We start from the raw sequence: 19,369 nt of genomic DNA, 5'->3' as shown, positions 1-19,369 counted from the left end.
AAACCTACATTTGGAATAGATAGGTGGTGCAGGAGCCACTGGAGACCCAGGATTGATTCCTGGGCCTGGAAGATCTGCTGGAGTAGGAAATGGCAACCCACTACAATATTCTTGCCTAGAAAATTCCATGAACAGAGGAACCTGACAGGCTACAGTTCATGGGGCCACAAAGAGTCGGATGTGGCTAAGCAACTGAACACACACACATAGATTGCAGGAGCTCAAATTGTTGCTCCCTCCAGAGTGGAACAGGTCCAGTGCAATCAATGGATGGCAAGTAGCTGCCTGGTCTTTGCTGCAAGCAGAGAGGGCCATCAGTAGTGGAAGGAACTAGGTCTATTTTGGTAATAGAGGGTCAGGCTGTGGGACCCATGCATTGCCTACATCCTTGCTATCATAGTCACTCTGCTCATGGGCCTGTTGTACCAGCATTGAGGAGGCAAAGCTGAGAGGCAAACTGACAGCCCTTCTGACCACATTGCTGTTGAGAGTTTCCCTTGGGGTGAATGCTCCTGAAACAAAGATCTTCACACATTATTTAGCATTGTTTGTGCTGTTCCCATATATCCGCCTATCATCTCTGCACATCTCACTTTTCTTATTCTTTCAACCTTATTGCTTTTTTTCCAGGCCTTCTTTGAACAGAGTTGAGCTACTACTGGTCTCTTCTTAGACACCCTTGCATGTCTACCTCTCAGGCTTCTCCTTCCATGCAAAGTGGACAACTAAATGTATTTTCTTACACCTTTCTCATCTGCAAGAAATTCCTTCTGCCACCCTCCTTAAGAACCACCCCGAGGGGCTACAATGGGACTTCTGTCTTTCTGTCTAAAACAACATGTCGCATTAAGCCACATGTGAACCAGGCCCAGGTTATTTCTTTCACTTGATCATGGAGGAACCCCCTTCAGACCACAGGTGCGAACTGATGGAGGAACACCCATGCAATAGAGACAGGTGGCATGGGAACATAAACCACTGGTTTACCACCCATTTACGTGATGTGATTTACTCACACCTTCTAGGTCTGCCAGGCCGGATTAAAAATAGAACATTTCTGTTGTATATTGGGTCACTGCTGCACGTATCTGACCTTATAACTTTGTGCATCTGATAACACCCCATTCTTAATAGGAAGCTCCAGTTACTAGAGTTCCACAGGAGTCCCATAGCCAGGTAGAGCTTCTATTAGGTGCTGATAACTACTTTCCAAATGGAAAGTAGTCTTAAACTGGAGAAGGCATGGATTTGCTCCAGTAACCCAAGAGGTATGTGCTACAGCTCTTCTGTTGGGACTTTCCAGAAATTCTCTACAGCATATTTATCCACTGTGGACACATCAGGTACCATCAGATACACTGGGTCACATGGCCAAGTGGAAGAGCAGCTTTTGCTCAAGCCTGGGGTTGCTTCCAAGTTTTCTCTTGGTCTGAGCCTCAACTGAACTGACAGTCTCCTGGGTGTCTCCCAACATGGATCACACCAGTGTTCCAAGTTACAGGATTGGCTGCCTCTAGAATCCAAAAAGTCTGTCCATGAACTCAACCTCTTTCTTAATGGTGGGAGATGCAAGGCGCAACCACTTGTCATTTCCACAGATTTAATGCCCCGTGTCTCTCAGACTGTTATACTCCCCAAACTTTTATTGATGTGGGATACTCTTAAATTTTCTTGGGGCTTATCTCTCTGTTGCACACATGTATCTTCTTTGGGACCCCATGGACTGTAGCCCACCAGGCTCCTCTGTTCGTGAGATTTCCCAGGCAAGAAAATTGGAGTGGGTTACCATTTCCTCCTCCAGGGGATCTTCCTGACCAGGGATCAAACTTGTGTCTCCTTCATTGACAGGCGGATTCTTTATCACTGAGCCACCAGGGAGGCCCAGGACATCCAGAGAGCTTGCCATTTCCTGTTCTACTGGGCAAGTTAAGCTGATGTTTTCAGTATAAGTGAGCCAATATGATGATTTGCAGAATGCCAAGTTAATAAAAGTCTCTGCGGAGCACACTCCAACAAAAGACAACAGAATTAACATAGCCCTGGAGCAAGACGGTGAATATTCTCTCTCTTCTGTGTGAAGGTGATCTGTGTTTGATCTTTTCTATTGAAGGAGAAGAATGCTTTCCCTAGATCAAAATCCACAAAGCACATGTCAGAGGCAGTGCTGATTTGTTGCAGCAAAGACACCATGTCTGGCCAGCTATCATCTGGTTCAGATTACAGTAGCCTTTGAATAGGGAGGTGATGGAGAGTATCACCCTTGCACCCTTTAGGTCTTTGAGGGCTAATCTAAAACTCCTCTTGGGATGTGGTGTTGTTTCTGTGTTAGCATCTTGGTCAGGGATGGAAGTGGTTTTAGGGGATCCCACTCATTTTTTCCTATCATAATGGACAGGACCACACAGCTAAGGGGACCAGTGTGAGACATTATGCCACTTCTAAGGATATCTATTCCAATTACAAACTTGGAGACAGAAAACACAAACACAGGGTAGGTCTGTGAACCTATTGGACTCACTGGGAAATAGATACAGGTTGAATTTCCATTTATCACTAGATCTCCATAAACCTCTACTCTTACTGGAGGATCATAATGGGATTTGGGGTCCTTAAGTATCAATGTCACTTCAGACCTTGTATCTTACAGATGTGGAAAAGTCTGGATATTTTCCTAATGGGTACTTGTCTTAACAAATGGTGGCAAGTCACTTTTTGAAAAGATTAGGGGAATATTTACCATGTATTCTTATCATAGCTTTGCAAGGGCCTTTCTCAAGGGGATAAGAATTTTGTTTGGACCAAAAAGCTTGTCTGCAAGCCAACATAGGTCTGGAAACTGCATGAACATCCATGATTTTTCATTGAGGCAAAGGATATCACCATCTGCTCTCTTGGTGTCAAGTTTTTTGATGACATAAACTGAGCAACATCGTGATCAGTTGGCCATCTACCTTACCTCTACATTCAAATGACCTACCTATTAACCACTGCTGCAAATCACTGCAAATCAAGCCCCCTGATTACCACCCCAGTCTTCTCGTCCATTATGGAACCACATCTACTTGTCTCAGAAAGCCCAGTATACACCTAGCTTCTACAACCCCCCAAACCATCACCCCCAGCCATATTATAGAGTCTGGTTCTCTCACAGCATCTTCAACTGTCAATCCTACCCTATGGAAAATTTTCTTGAGCTTCTAAAAAATGCTGGTGTCTACTCACTAGGGCGTTCCATATCACCTTAGAGAAAGGAATGTCTTTTGATTGGTCCTGGTTAACACAGTCCAGAGGTGAGTTCCGTGGTTTTACACATTAAGTCCATTTTAACAATTTCCCATCTGGAGGTGTCTGACCCCTTCCTTGGTGCTGTGCCCACAGTTCTGGCATCTCCATTTTATTTTCTGTAGGCCATCAGCATACTCAACATTCAAGGAACCACACCAACCAACTGGTAGGATTAGCTCGAGGAGTCTTTGCCAGACAGCCTGGGGAGTTCCATCATGTCCATAAGTTGCGCCCTATCCAACTTTGTATTTTGCCGTGTCCCCACCTATCTAACACCCTCAAGTTTCACTCTCACATGTGTTCCCCTGATTCCTGCTGATAGATATTGGTGATGCTTTCAGCATGCAAACTCTTTTGTACCAGAATGTCCCCTCTTGGGCAGTGTTGACTTTAGTGTCAGCTGGAGGTCATAAGGGAGTAATGAAAGTTCTTGAGAGAAACAGGCTTCCTCTTGGCCCTGCCTTCAGTGTGTTTCCGTGTGATCTGCATGGAAGGTGAGGCTGTTGTCTGGCAAGGGGCATGGGGGCTGCCCCTGCTCGGCTGGGTGTTCAAGACTGTCCAACTCTTCCATGTTAAGAACTCCCATCCCAGATCTTAGTGTCCCAAACAGGGCCTTCACCTTGATATAGAGGAACAATTGAGGCTGTGTGTTCAGCTCAGCCACCATCACGACTTGATCTTGGGCTGATTTCTCAGCAGAATCTGCCTTGATGCTTGAGGAATTGAAAGTCTTCAAAACTGCCATAGGCTCTCTGGCTTTGAAAGAACACCCTGTATTGGCAGTAGGCCACCCTGAGTCTATCATTTTTTCTCTTCAAGGTTTCAAGTGCTGTTGAAAGAAGCCAGCCTACTCCATGAACCCTTATACTTATCATTTATTTCAATGACTCTCCTTCTGGTTGAACCTCATCTAACCACTAACTAACCACAGGTAAAAGACTTAGCAATGGTCTTTAGGCCACCTGAAGAGACACACAGGCACCCAGGGAAGAACCATTTGATGATGGATGCAGAGATTGGAGGGATGAAGCTGCAAGATGAGAAACGCCGAAGTTTGGTGGCAATCATCAGAAGCTAGGAAAAAGTCATGGGACAATTCTCCTTCAGAGTCTTCACAAAGAACCAACCCTGCAGAAACCTTGATTTCAGACTTCTGTCCTCCTGCATCTTCAGAGGCTAAATCCGAGTTGTTTTAAGCCACTCAGATACTTTGTTACAGCAGCTGTGGGAAACAAATACACCCAGGTTCCTAAGAAAGCAGCATCTGAGGCAGAGGTTTTATATGTTCATGCTGGGCTTCCCTAGTGGCTCGGTGGGAAAGAACACATCTGCCAATGCAGGAGACACAGGAGACATGGGTTTGATCTCTGGGTCAGGAAGATCCCCTGGAGAAGGACATGGCAACCCACTCCGGTATTCTTGCCTGGGAAATCCCATGGACAGAGGAGCCTAGTGGGCTACAGTCCATGGGATTGGAAAAGAGTCAGACACAATTGAGACACACTAAACAACAACTACCCTGTATCAATACAATCAGTACAATCCCAGGGAGCTGAAGTGAGGGCTAGCGCAGGGAATCAGGGATGGGAAGATGGCCAATGTCAGGGTATGATGTCTAGCTGGTTGCCAGGAAAACCACTGAAAAAAAATGTATAAATAATGTTTCAGTACTGTCTGTTGAAGAAATAAAGGGAGAATCATATGTCCACTTGGACACACTTCCCACTGATCAAAAGCTCTTTCCATCTGGTATTTCTTTTTAAGGTTTTTTTCTTGATGTGGACCATTTTTAAATGGTGTGGACCATTTTTAAAGTCTTTTTTTTGTTGAATTTGTTACAATATTGTTTCTGTTTTATGGTTTGGTCATTTGGCCATGAAGCATATGGGATCTTAGCATCCTCAGCAGGGATTGAACCCACACCTGCTGCGTTGGAAGGCAAAGTCTTAACCACTGCACGGCCAGGGAAGTCCCCCCATTTGGTATTAATTCTACTTCCCAGGTGGCGCTAGTGGTAAAGAACCTGCCTGCCAGTGCAGGAGACATAAGAGACACAGGTTCGATTCCTGGGTCAGCAAGATCCTCTGGAGGAGGGTGTGGCAACCCACTGAAGTATTCTTGGTGGGAGGATCCCATGGACAGAGGAGCCTGGTGGGCTATAGTCCATGGGGTCGCAAAGAGTCGGATGGGACTGAAACAACTGAGCTCACACACATGCACATACTCCTCTACTTAAAAGCTGCATATGCATTGGTACCCGGTGTTCAGAAAGGCTTTGAGAGAGGAGCAGCTTGCTTATCTGAGAAGATCAAAGCTCAGCCCGCTCAGGGTGTGGAGTTAACAGAAAGAAAGGGGCTGAAGATGATGGATATAACAGGTTTTCCTTATTTGCTTCAACATTGTGGTTAGGAAGCCCACTATTTTAAATGATTATTCTTATTGAAAAGAATCAACCCTTGAAAGTCTGAAGTTCAATTACACGTACATTTATTGAACAAGATATGGTTTCTGCCCTCAGGTAACTTAGAATCTAACATAAAATTGAAGACCCATTTTCATGTTGTTATAATACAAATCATAATATGCTGTAAGGGAAGGACACAGTGCGATACCAACATAAGGGTAGCATGTGAGATTCGTTCCTGCAATCATTTCTGCAACAAATATTTAATGAGCGCCTTCTCTGGGGTTACAGAGATGAACAGGATAAGGAATTCAGTGTACTGGGGGAACCAGTACAGAAATAATTAGAACAGATACAGAATATGTGTGGAACACATACATAATTAGAACACATACAGAAATAATTAGAATTCTGCAAGTGCAAAGATAGAGATACACACAGGGTCTAAAGTAGTTAAAATTTATTGAGCACTTTACACAAGTTTCCCACTGATTTCTCACAATGACTTTATAAGGTGGGTATTACAGTCCTCATTTTTCATATGTGAAAACTAGCATTCAGATAAGTTAAATAAATTGAAGAGGTCTGAAAGTTTGAAAGTTGAAGATATGGGATTCAAAACCAGTTCTTAAGGACAAGCCCCAGGCTCTTAACCATCACAGCATCATAACCATGCTGCCCAGTAACACAGGTGCAGAGCATCTCATCCAAGCCAAGGCAGAGGGGGGAATGCCTCCCCAGGCTGAGGTTATGGATCAGGTGAGTGATGCTCCAGGAGAGGGATGGGATGAATAAAGACTCAGGAGGCAGAACACCATCCACTGTCAGGGGACCACAGCCTTTCTAGGTTGGTGAAGAGGAAACAGGAGGTAGGAGTTGGCAGGAAATGCGGTTGGAGAAGAACTGGGACCATGGAAGACACTATGCACATGTTAGGAGACAAAATTGGATGATTGAAGCCACTAAGGAGCTTTAAGTGGAGAAATGCCAGGCTTGGGTTTACTTCTCTGAATGAATACAGCAGAATAGAGGATGGCATTGAGAACAAGCATGGGAGACCAGTTAGAGTTGCAGGCAAGAGAGGGTGAGGGTTTGAGCAAGGAGAGCGGCAGAGTGGCTGAGAGGAGAGGAGAAGCTGGAGAAACATGTAGGTGGTGAAGTTAGCAGGCTTTCTCCTGGCTGTGGGTCATCAGAGCAGGGAGAAGTCTGGTTTGACTCCTGGGCTCCCGTCATGAGAGACAGAGGAGATGGATGGTGAAGACATCAAATAAGGAAAAAAGCAGGTTTGGGGGCTAGATGATGAGTCTAACTTTAGCCCGGTTGTGTTGAGAGTACTAACGGGCCATCGAAGTGAAGAGGTCTAGTGGGAAGTTGGAAATCTGAGTCAAGGTTCACTGCAGACATGTGGACTGAAGATGGGGATATGGGAGCCATCAGTCTAGAGGCGGAGTTACAGCAAGGGGAAGAGAGATTCCCCAGGCAGAGTGGGTAAAGCAGCTAACTGAGGGATGGTGATGAGGGAAGGAAGGGGTTGGCTCAGAATGGGGGGATGGGAGGCAGCATCGTGTTGGAGGGGGCATGTGAGGAGGCCATTAAAGACAGAGAGGAATGCAGTGATGCGGATGGACCTAGAGTCTGTCACACAAAGTGAACGATGTCAGAAAGAGAAAAACAAATATCATATATTAACGCATATATGGGGCTTCTCTCATAGCTCAGTTGGTAAGTCATCTACCTGCAATGCAGGAGACCCAGGTTCGATTCCTGGATCAAGAAGATTCCCTGGAGAAGGAAATGGCAACCCACTCCAGTATTCTTGCCTAGAGAATCCCATGGACAGAGGAGCCTTGCAGGCCACAGTCCACGGGATTGCAAGAGTCGGACACGACTTAGTGACTACACCACCACCAACAATGCATATATATGGGATCTAGAAAAATGGTACAGTTGAACCTATTTGCAGGGCAGGTTCAGAGATGCAGGTATAGAGATGCAGACATAGAGAGAGGATATGTGGACACAGATAGGAAGGGGAGGGTGGGACGAATTGGGAGATTAGGGTTGACATACATATACTACCATGTGTAAAATAGCTAGTGGGAAGCTCTTATAAAGCACAGGAAACTCAGCTTGGTGCATTGTGATGACCTTCAGGAAACTCAGCTTGGTGCATTGTGATGACCTTGATGGGTGGGTTTGGGAGGGAGGGAAATACCAAAGAGGGGATATATGGATACATAAAGCTGATTCACTTGTACAGCAGAAGACTAACACAACATTGTAAAGCAATTATACTCCAATAAAATAGCAGAGAGACAGAGAAGAATGGATTCTTCAGACACTGCAAATAGTAGGAACAAAATTGGGAGAAGAGCAAGGAATGTAGTTTGGCTGGATAATAATGGGTCTGATGCCTTTATCAGGTCATATTGGATAGAAGTTATATTGTTGAGGGTCTTAAAGCCACGCAATGAGAAGCTGGGAGCAGAATGATGTTGTGGGAAGTTTATTTTCAAAGTGTGTAGAGTAGATTAAAAAGAGAAGCTCTATATACAAAGGACATTATTCAGTTTTAAAAGGAAGGCAATTCTGACATGTCTATAGCATGGGTAAGCCTTGGGGACATTTTGCTAAGTGAAAGAAACCAGTCACAAAAAGACAAATACTCTAAGATTCCAATTATATGAGGGACCTAGAGTATTCAAGAAAAGGTAGGGCTTCCCTGGTGGGCTCAGATGGTAAAGAGCCCATCCTGCAATGCAGGAGATCCAGGTTTGATCCCTGGGTTAGGAAAATCCCCTGGAGAAGGGAATGGCTATCCATTCCAGTATTCTTTTTTAAAAAAATTTTTATTTTTCATAATGGTATATATTTAATGGTGTTTGATTATTATAATTTTTAAAAATTAATTTATTTTAATTGGAGGCTAATTACTTTACAATATTGTAGTGGTTTTTGCCATATATTGACATGAATCAGCCATGGGTACACATGTGTCCCCCATCCTGAACACCCCTTTCACCTCCCTCTCCATCCAGTCCCTCAGTATTGTCCCAGTGCAGTGACTTTGAGTGCTCTGTCTCATGCATCGAACTTGGACTGGTGATCTACTTCACATATGGTAATATACATGTTTCAATGCTTTGCTCTCAAATCATTCCACCCTCACCTTCTCCCACAGAATCCAAAAGTCTGTTCTTTATATCTGTGTCTCTTTTGCTGTCTCGCATATAGGGTCATCATTACCATCTTTCTAAATTCCACATATATGTGTTAATACACTGTATTGGTGTTTTTGTTTCTGACTTACTTCACTCTGTATAATAGGCTCCCGTTTCATCCACCTCATTAGAACTGATCCAAATGTGTTCTTTTTAATAGCTGAGTAATATTCCATCGTGTATATGTACCACAACTTTCTTATCCATTTGTCTGCTGATGGACATCTAGGTTGCCTCCATGACCTAGATATTGTAAACAGTGCTGCAATGAACATTGGAGTACACGTGTTTCTTTCAATTCTGGTTTCCTTGGTGTATATGCCCAGCAATGGGATTGCTGGGTCGTATGGCAGTTCTATTTCCAGTTTTTTAAGGAACCTCCACACTGTTCTCCATAGTAGCTGTACTAGTTTGCATTCCCACCAACAGTGTAGGCGGGTTCCCTTTTCTCCACACCCTCTCCAGCATTTATTGTTTGTAGACTTTTTGATAGTAGCCATTCTGACCGGCATGAGATGGTACCTCATTGTGGTTTTGATTTGCAGTTCTCTGATATTGAGTGATGTTGAGCATCTTTTCATGTGTTTGTTAGCCATCTGTATGTCTTCTTTGGAGAAATGTCTGTTTAGTTCTTTGGCCCACTTTTTGATTGGGTTGTTTATTTTTTTGGTGTTGAGCTGCATGAGCTTGTATATTTTTGAGATTAACTCTTTGTCAGTTGCTTCGTTTGCTATTATTTTCTCCCATTCCGAAGGCTGTCGTTTCACTTTGCTTATAGTTTCCTTCATTGTGCAAAAGTTTTTTAGTTAGGTCCCATTTGTTTATTTTTGCTTTTATTTTCATTATTCTGGGAAGTGGGTCATAGAGGACCCTGCTTTGATTTATGTCAGAGAGTGTTTTGCCTATGTTTTCCTCTAGGAGTTTTATAGTTTCTGGTCTGACATTTAGATCTTTAATCCATTTTGAGTTTATTTTTGTGTATGGTGTTAGAAAGTGTTCTAGTTTCATTCTTTTACAGGTGGTTGACCAGTTTTCCCAGCACCACTCTAGTATTCTTGCCTGGAGAATCCCATGGACAGAGGAACCTGGCAGGCTACAGTCCATGGAGTCAGACATGACTGAGCGACTAACACTTTCACAGAGTAGTCAAATTCAGAGAGACAGAAAGTAGAATGCCGTTACCAAGGGCTGGGGAAGGGGAGAGGGAGTTATTTAAATACTAATAGGTGGCAAGTTTCAGCTTTGCAAGAGGAAAAGAAGTCTGGAGACAGATGGTTGTGATGGTTGCATAACAATTGGATATACTTATTGCCACTTAAAAATGATTAAGACGGTAAATTTTAGATTATGTGTATTTCACCACAATTAAGAATTAAAAAAGAAAAATAGATAAAAAAAGAAAAGAGAAGAGTGGTGAGGGGTAGGGATTTTTCTAGGGGCGGTTTCTAATAGTCCAGGCAAATGCTAGTGTGACGAGAATTGCATAGGGAGCAGTAGAACTCATAGTGGAAACATTAAAAAGGCTAGGATTGTACGTCAGAAATGGTCAGATGTTGACAGTGTCATGTGGTTCAACCTCACAGAAAGGAAACGAGAGACATGCTTTAACGAAGTCATGAAATGTACATTCTTAACCATTTAAGTTAAATTGCAAAAAATTTCCTGAGGCACTTGCTTTCAAACTAATAACGTAAATAGCAAATATTTTCCATTTTCTATTATCTTAGGTTGATTTGAAAGAGGCTTTTTTGTTTTTATTGGAGAAACTCAGAGTGCCTTTGCGTGGGTCAGTGTGAAGTTGAGTTGCCAAAACTGCCCTCAGTACACATTGGTCTTTTTTGTCTCAAAAGGAGAAATTTTCCATCTCCCCATTTGATCCTGAAAGCTTTCAAAAGTCTGGGCAGTGCCCAGGCTGTCCCCATAACTCACTCATTTCAGCTCTAGTTCTTGCAGTTGGCAGCCTTGGATGCCAAGTTTCTGCTTCAGCGCTGGTCGCAATCCCATGCTGGACTTTGGTACCAACACCTGCTGACCCATCTCTCAGTAGAGAGTTTTAAACTTTTCAACAGAGCAGCGCAATGAAAGGAGCAGGCATTATTGTCACCTGTAATCAACCAGGATTTGAAAAAAAGAATCACACACATATAAGTGGTACTCAAACTTCGCTGTATATAAGACTGACCCCAGGAGATTGTTAAAAAAATTTCCAAGTGAATTTCAGGAGATTCTCATTTAGTGGATTCTGGGTGTGCAATGCGGGAGACCTGGGTTTGATCCCTGGATTGGGAAGATCCCCTGGAAGAGGGCATGTCAACCCACTCCAGTATTCTTGCCTGGAGAATCCCCATGGACAGAAGAGCTTGGCGGGCTACAGTCTATGGGGTGACAAAGAGTCGGACATGACTGACTGAGTCACCGAGAATGCTTGCATGCATACACTATATAGGTTGCCACAGATTTTTTTTTTGCTCTATGGGGACAGAAGTCCTGGCTATTGCTTTCCATGGCTGTGTTTCTGTTTTCTCCAACCATCTAAGTGTAGAAGTGGGAGAAAGAGAGGCTAGGGGACTGAGAAACAGACGGCAGAATGTTGGGGACATCATTGGGAATGCTAATGTCACTCAGGATAATTGCAGGCATGGGGTGGAGAGGAGTGCTATGAGCTAGAGACAGAAATCCTCAGAGAAATCTGGGAAACAGGCAATTTTCAGAGTTGAGGAAGAGTGCGTTCACTTTCAAAATAGGAGGAATTTTTGCAGGAAGGTCAGGGACTGACAGTCTGGGCGCATCAGTGTGAGCCACTTTTTGTTCCTAGATGCCCAGCTTCTGGGGACATGGGAGAATGACTTGTCTCTGAAGGGAATGGGAAGGACTGCTGTTGTCAGGGGGACCCAGTGGTTAATATAGAAGGATGCCAAAGAAAGGCACTGGATTTCTCCCAACATCTTGTTGTCAATCAAAAGTAATTTCTTTGAACAATGAAATATTGTTTGGTCATCCCACCACGTAGAAGACCAAAGGACAAACAGCATTTCGAGTGAGGATGAGGAAATCCAGAATGTGATGGCCTCACAAAGTGCAAAACACAAATATAGACAAAGAAAATGTTCAGAAATTCCTTTGGAAGCTTGGTGGATGAAAGAACACACATTTTCAAGCAGGGGTTAAAAAGTGGGACACTTAGGGGTCAGCCAGGTGAGGTAAATGAGTGACGATGGCCGGGTGGTAAGCATGAGCAAGAGAGACCTCCAGGTTTGTCAAAAAGACTGACTTGGATTCTGCATGTTTTCAGGCAGGCAGGTGGGCTGCAGGGTAACAGAAATTCCCTACCATTGATGAAAGAGTCCCAGTTTTAAAATGTTGCAGCTAATTCAAATATTAAATCAAATGAACTGTAGGTCAAACCAAACATATCTGTGGCCAGATCTGGACTGGAGGTAGCCAGTATGTGGTCTTAGCAAGTGAGCCAGACCTTGGTAGGAAGCTGGCTCTGGGGCTAGTCATTAACCCCCCATGACTCTCGGTTTTCTCATTTACAACAGGATGGGTGGGATAACACATACCTGTCATATTTGGAGAGATGGATGAGACATACTCTTCATGTAGTTAAGTAAAAGTGTTAGTTGCTCAGTCGTGTCTGACTCTTTTCAACACCATGGACTGTAGCCCACCAGGCTCCTCTGTCCATGGGATTCTCCAGGCAAGAATACTGGAGTGGGTTGCCATGCTCTCCTTCAGGGGATCTTCCCCACTCAGGGATTGAACCTGGGTGTCCTTCATTGCAGACAGATTCTTTACCATCTGAGCCACCAGAGAAGTCCATAGTTAAGTTAATGTACATATTTTTCCAAGGTCTGCTATCCTTATATTGACCAACATCATACATTTTTTTCAAAATTTCCTCTGAAAACTTCATAAATACATAATCTTAGAAATGTACAAGACTGCTGTGTCCATAGCTATACTTTATGTTAGGGTGTGACTATTAGCATAGAAAAGGCATGTGGCTTGGGTCACTTCCCCCAGTTGCCCAACTCTGGACCCTTCTCTTGAACCCATTGGTCCTATTACAACCTGAAAGTTGTAAGGCAGAAATATACACATTAAACACTAAGAGAAGCGGTAGGTGAAACTTTACACGACATCACAAAAACATTTATTAAAGGAACTCTTTCCATGCAGCACTTTGATAGAAACTGTGCGAAGTGAATTAAACAGGCACACTCCTGGAAGACTAAGACACATGGCAACGACAGCAGAGACTCCGTGTGCATATAAAGAGGGATATAGCAAATGAACAAATTAATGAGGCAAAGCACAAAAAGGGAAGGAGTACCTGCATTCATTGCTAAAATAAGAAGCTGATGCATATCAGGAGAAAATCGTTTTGTCTTTTTCCGTTGATAAGAGTGCTCATGAAGGGATAAGATTTGAAAATTGAATCATCTAAAAAGATTCCTTGGGGAGTGAATATGAAATAAATGCCCAGAGAGAGAGACAGAGTATTTCAAATAGAGGGGAAGAGCTGAGCAGAGGCTTACAGATGTGAAAAGAATGGGCTTCCCTGGTGGCTCAGGCATAAAGAATCTGCCTGCAACAGGGAAGATCTGGGTTCAGTCCCTGGGTAGGGAAGATTCGCTGGAGAAGAGAATGGCTACCCTCTCCAGTATTCCTGCCGGGAGACTCCCATGGACAGAGGAGCCTGGCAGGCTACAGTCCATGGGGTCACAGTCAGACATGACTGAATGACTAACATGTTGACTTTAAGTGGATTTGAAGAAATTTACCTGGAAGAATAAGATCCTGGTGAAGAACCAAGATGGGAGCAACGAGGCAATTCTGAGAGTTAAATGATGCAGGACAATACCCTTCTGCTGAACTGAGAGCTGGCCTTCCTCAGGTAGAGTGCCCCACAGACCCAGGGAAAGTCCACCTTCTTCTAGCTGAGCACTTATTTAACCTGACTTTTTCATGGTGGTTTTCAGTTGGTTTAAGTCAAACTGCTCCTCTGTTCTTTTATACAGTCTTCCTGAGTTAGTTTAGGGTTATCTAAACTATTTTTGGGGATAGGCAATTTAAATGGCTGAGTAGGTGAAGAATCCAGCTGCAGTGCAGGAGATATAAGAGACAGGGTTCCATCCCTGGGTTGGGAAGATCCCCTGGAGGAGGAAAATCACAACCCACTCCAGTGTACTTGCCTGAAAAATCCCATGGACAGAGGAGCCTGGCAGGCTACAGTCCATAGGATTGTAAAGAGTCACACATGACTGAGCACCGAAGCATACACACAACACAACTACCATACTAGTATTTGGGGATAGACGCTCAGGAAAGAGACCGGCATCAGCAGTTACGGAGCTTTCACTTTGACTGACTTGCTGAGCAAGGCCATCTTCAAAGGCCATCAAGTGCCGACCTGTGTAAAATTGGCTGAATTCCCTCCCTCTTGGACTACATTCCCCTTGACCTTACCCACTTCTGGAGCTGTCTGGACTTTTGTGTCAAAATTACATTCTGTTTCTGTTAGGCTAAATTAGTTCCAAAGACTTGTTTTCCCCCTCTTTATAAAACATTGTGACTCATGATCAGCTAAGGATAAAAAAAAAAGGAGGGATAGGAAGCCTAAATTTTTATAAAATCTTTGAATCTGTTAGCTTAACTTAGCAGGAATAAAGAAATAAGCTGATCTGAAATGTCAAAAAAGTTTCTAGGTGCCAATATATATTTCTTGCCTTTGGCTGTTCTGAATATAGGTAAGAGAATACAATTGGCTACATAGTACTGTACTATAATAGGTTTATAATACTTTTCACATAAATAATACATGAAACACAAACACAAAAATAAAATATTTTTACTCTTACAGTACAGTACCTTGAAAAGTACAGTAGTGCAGTACAACAATAGCTGGCATACAGGGGTTGGCATTGAGTGAACAGGCAAGAAGAGTTACTGACTGGAGGTGAGTGAGGAGGTAGGAGATGGTAGAGCTGAAGGATCGTCAGCAACAGGAGATGGAGGGCAAACTGCAATTTCACTCGTGCCTGATGTTGATGGAACGTACGTTTGCATTTTTGCAAATTCACACTTGAAGGTTTGTAAGTAGGGGGCTTACTGTCTACTGTTTTATGAAGAGTGTTTGGTAGTGGTATTTCCTGGTTGGAATCATTCTATCTCCCCACCTAATTACCAGTCATACCTCTTTAAAGCATACCCTATTTTAGTTTCCTTTATTATATATGGGAAGGGGGTGCATATCACACCTATCTTAGATAGGTAGCTCAGCTGGTACCCTGGTAGCTCAGCTGGTAAAGAATCTGCCTGCAATGCAGAAGACCCCGGTTCGATTACTGGGTTAGGAAGTTCCCCTGAAGAAAGGATAGGCTATCCACTCCAGTATTCTTGGGCTTCCCTGGTGGCTCAGATGGTACGGTGGGACACCTGGGTTTGATCCCTGGGTTGGAAAGATACCCTGGAGGAGGGTATGGTAACACACTCTAGCATTTTTGCCTGGAGAATCCCCATGAACAGAGGAGCCTGGCAGGCTAGCCCATGGGGTTGCAAAGAGTCAGACATGACTGAGCGACTAAGCACAGTACAACTTAGATTGACTATGGAGATTAAGTTAATGCATGAAAAGCACTTAAGTATTGAATAACTGGTAGCTATGATTATGAATATTATTATTAATGGTTATGATTAAGATTGAGACCTTAATGGTATGACCCTAACAGTAGGACTAAGTTATGTTAGCCCTGGTCTGAGGTGGTTGCATGCATGCTAAGTCACTTCAGTCATGTCTGATTCTTTGTGACCCTATGAACCATAGTCTGTCAGGCTCCTCTGTCCATAGGATTCTGAAGAATACTGGAGTGGGTAGCCATGTCCTCCTCTAGGAAATCTTCCCGACCAAGGGACTGAACTCTGAGTCTCCTGCATTGGTAGGTGGGTTCTTTACCACTAACGCTACCTACCTACCATTAAATGCCTTGGTCAACCATTCTGCAAATATCAGGATACTTTGGGGATGTTAGCCAGAGGCAAAAATTTCTGCTTCACCATGTTCTGTAAGACCTTGAGTTTTAAAGATGCCCCAAGGGGCCAGATGAGCATTCAGAGTAGGGAGATGTTTACTATAACCCCAGCCTACTAATTCCAACTTCTACTAATTCAGCAAGTGATCTTTCAAAGAGAAGTCTAGTATTCAAAAATTCTCTGTGTCTGCTTATAAATTCCCTGCAGCTAAACACTAATATACAGTGTTTGGGAGATAACACCTTTTTGAAGAATAATTATTCATGAAAAAGTGTAACAGTCTATTTTTGCACTCTGTAATTATAAATGATGTACAAGTAGTTCTTGAATTGTTGGATAGTTATAGACTGTGAAGTTCAATAGCAAGTTGGATGTCAGAATGTTGGGTGGCCTGTGTATACATCTCCACTGAAGTTGGTGGCAGTGTCTGGGCACAGTCACATCAATAATGCACATCCATAGGTAGTTTACCAGGTTAAATAACTGTGATTCTGGGTGTAATTGCCCACTTGTTACCCTAAGAGTAATTCCAGACAGGAGAATAACAGAGTGAAGGGGCCTGTGTTACTGCTGCCTATAAAAATAAATAAGATCCTTAGGGCTTAATTAGAGGACTAACAATTACACCTAAAGCATGCTAATGTTCAAATGGGAACATTGGACATCTGGAAGATGAGTCCAGATTTGGTCACTTGCCTGTAGGAAACTACATCCAAGAAATGGTGAGTGTCCAATGGAGCAGCGATGTTCACATTTGGCATTTGTACACAGGCAGAAATGACAAAGGTGAACGTAAGCTGGTCTGAGAAATAGAGTAATCCAAGGGAGATAAATGGGAAATGGGGCTTCCCTGATGGCTCAGATGGTAAAGAATTCACACACAATGCAGGAGACCTGGGTTCGATCCCTGGGTTGGAAAGATCCCCTAGAGAAGGGAATGGCTACCCACGCCAGTAGTCTTGCCTGGAAAATCCCATAGACAGAGGAGTCTCATGGGCTGTAGACTGTGGGATCACAAAGAGTCAGACACAACTCAGCAACTAACACGCACACAAACACAAATGGGAAGTGTATTTAAAATCCCAAGGAAGCCAGGATTACGGCAGCTTCTTTGACCCTAACACAAAAAGACATCATTTAGAAGGAAGAACAGGTACGTAAAAATGTTCTTCCTTCATAATAACACACATGGCCCCTGGAACTCAACTACACAAGATGCCAGCTGGCATCAGAGAGTCCACTGAAGAAAAAAATGTCTACAGGGCCTCTAATGGTTACAGAGGCTCTATAGAAAGGGTCAGGAAAGGAACTTTTACAGCGTAAGATATAGAACAGCTTTTTTTTTTTTTTTTTTGCCACACCTCTTGGCGTGTGGGATCCAGCTCCCTGACCAGAGATTGAACCCACGTCCCCGGCAGTGGAAGCGTGGAGTCCTAACCACTGGACCACCAGGGAATTCTCAAAAGAGCTTTGATAGAGAGCACTGTGTATCATTTTCTCCCTCTCACCCCTCTTCTCTACCACCAATGCCAGACAATCACATATATATATATATAAATGATTGTGCATATATATATATGATTGCATATGTATATTATATGATTGTGTGTATATACACAGAGTATATTCCATAGTTTCAAGTGCACTAGAGATGCTAATAAGAGAGACAGGATCCTCGTTTCCACCTTCTTCTTTCCAAGTTATGAACAGAAAGGTTTTTTGTTTGTTCTTTATATGGTTTCAAGAGAAACTCTGAGAAAACTGCCTCTCCCCTTTATATCAAGATCCCATGTAAAACAAGTTTTGTGTAGTTTAGGCATAAAACGTTAGGCTTCTTGGCATATTTTCTATTCTTTCTCTCTTTTCCTCCATAAAAAGCTAAGCTCAATGTCACTAAGTGACTGGGAATCCTCTCTACATGGTATAGCAAAATCTAAATGATACCATTTAGATGATTCGAGTAAAACTCCTCAAAGACAGAGAGCACAGCTTAAGTGCATGGTTTAGAGGCAAGAGTAAATGGAGTGGAAAAGTAGTAAAAGTTGGGTTTTAGAAGGTTTAGTACTTATGATCTGGCGGCCCATTGCAGTTCCCCTCTCCTCAGGAGACAGATGGAATGGGGCACGCGAGTGTTAAGAGGGAATCAATTCATGAAAACTCAGCCATGAAATGGAAAGTCAAAATGAAATAAGCATGAGTGTAGCTATGTTGGTCTATTAATATTCAAATATTAATACCTCCTTTTCTTTGAGAGACTTTGCTCAATATTTACTGACAAGAAAAAAAGATAGTTGGAGGAGAGGCATGTATTCAAGAAGAGTGTTTAAACAGGGTCTGAATGTGTGGTTTGCTTAACTCTGTGTAATTGTTGGCCAATTAAATTTCCCATCCAAGTGCATCTACCAATTTAGGGTCTCTTGGAAAAAATTTCCAAAATGCATTACAACTTTTCATAGGGGTGACACACAGTCCTATTTTCCTAAGACTCTGACTATTTGAATACAATAGTATTTGATTCTGTTAGTAGAGAATAAACTTGAAAAGAAAAATATCTTATTTTGTTTATGCATAAGCCTATTAAAAAAACGTTTCTAGGGGCTCTCCTGTTTATTCTCTAGAATGTAATCTATCTTTGAAGTGGTATATTAGTTTTTAAAAAATCATTCCCAAGCTGAATAATTAGACAAAAGCTATTCTTAGAGTACATTCCCATCTAAAGCTATGCACATGATGCTTTGATTCAAGTAATATTCTTATAAAACTTTGTTATTGTTTGAGGTCTATATTCAGAGTGGCAACTTTTGTTTTTGATGCTATTCTTATAAAACTTTGTTATCATTTGAGATCTATATTCAGAGTGGCAACTTTTGTTTTGATGATTATTCCATCCTGAAACAATTTCCCCTCTGCCCAATTAAACCAGAATGAGGAGCACATTTGTATCTGATGAAGCTTAAACTTCTCTATCTCGGGCTTCAAAAGGGAAGACCTTTAGTGATGACATTCATTTTGTCTCTGCAAAAGGGCTCAAAAGAAAACAGAATCAATTCCTTTAAGTTTTTCTGGAAGAGGAAGGTTGCTTTTGTTGCTTTGATCTTAGCATGTTGTGCATTTTTTATTGGCTGTCGAATATAAAAAGCCATTGCCTCATCTGGTTTTTCTGCTATATTCTCATATTGTAAATCACATAATGCCTTCCAATCTAAAGTAAAACATTCAGGCCCCAAATGCCATTTCAGAATTGATTTATCATTACAGTTGATGGAAACATTTCCAGGGGTGTAAGAAAACTATCCAATGTTTAATTCATATGCCACAGACTGCTAAAAATATCTCCATGCGCTTTAGACAACAGATTCCAGGATGGAGACATACACTCATGCTATTTTTGATCGTTTTTCCTACCCTTGAAAGAGGCAGTTGT

At 42.6% G+C, this 19,369-nt stretch overlaps 1 protein-coding gene across 4 annotated transcripts in view; it reads left to right on the top strand.

Moving 5' to 3' along the window:
* LOC145534859 (uncharacterized) overlaps window positions 1-19,369 on the top strand; it is a 305,098-nt gene that overhangs the window by 150,987 nt on the left and 134,742 nt on the right. Inside the window, exon 7 of one of the 4 annotated variants that reach the window (XR_014075025.1) lies at window positions 1,849-4,439. The exons of the other annotated variants lie outside the window; for them this stretch is intronic. The gene's annotated coding sequence lies outside the window, so the exon portion shown is untranslated. Of the gene's footprint in view, window positions 1-1,848; window positions 4,440-19,369 lie in introns of those variants that run through there. 4 annotated transcript variants of the gene reach the window in all.

The sequence above is a fragment of the Giraffa tippelskirchi genome, chromosome 14 (assembly GCF_054371585.1).
Source record: "Giraffa tippelskirchi isolate mGirTip1 chromosome 14, T2T-mGirTip1v1.2.pri, whole genome shotgun sequence".
In the NCBI taxonomy this organism is placed as follows: domain Eukaryota; kingdom Metazoa; phylum Chordata; class Mammalia; order Artiodactyla; family Giraffidae; genus Giraffa; species Giraffa tippelskirchi.
Note: the sequence above shows the minus strand (reverse complement) of the source record. Positions and strands in the feature narration are given on the sequence as shown.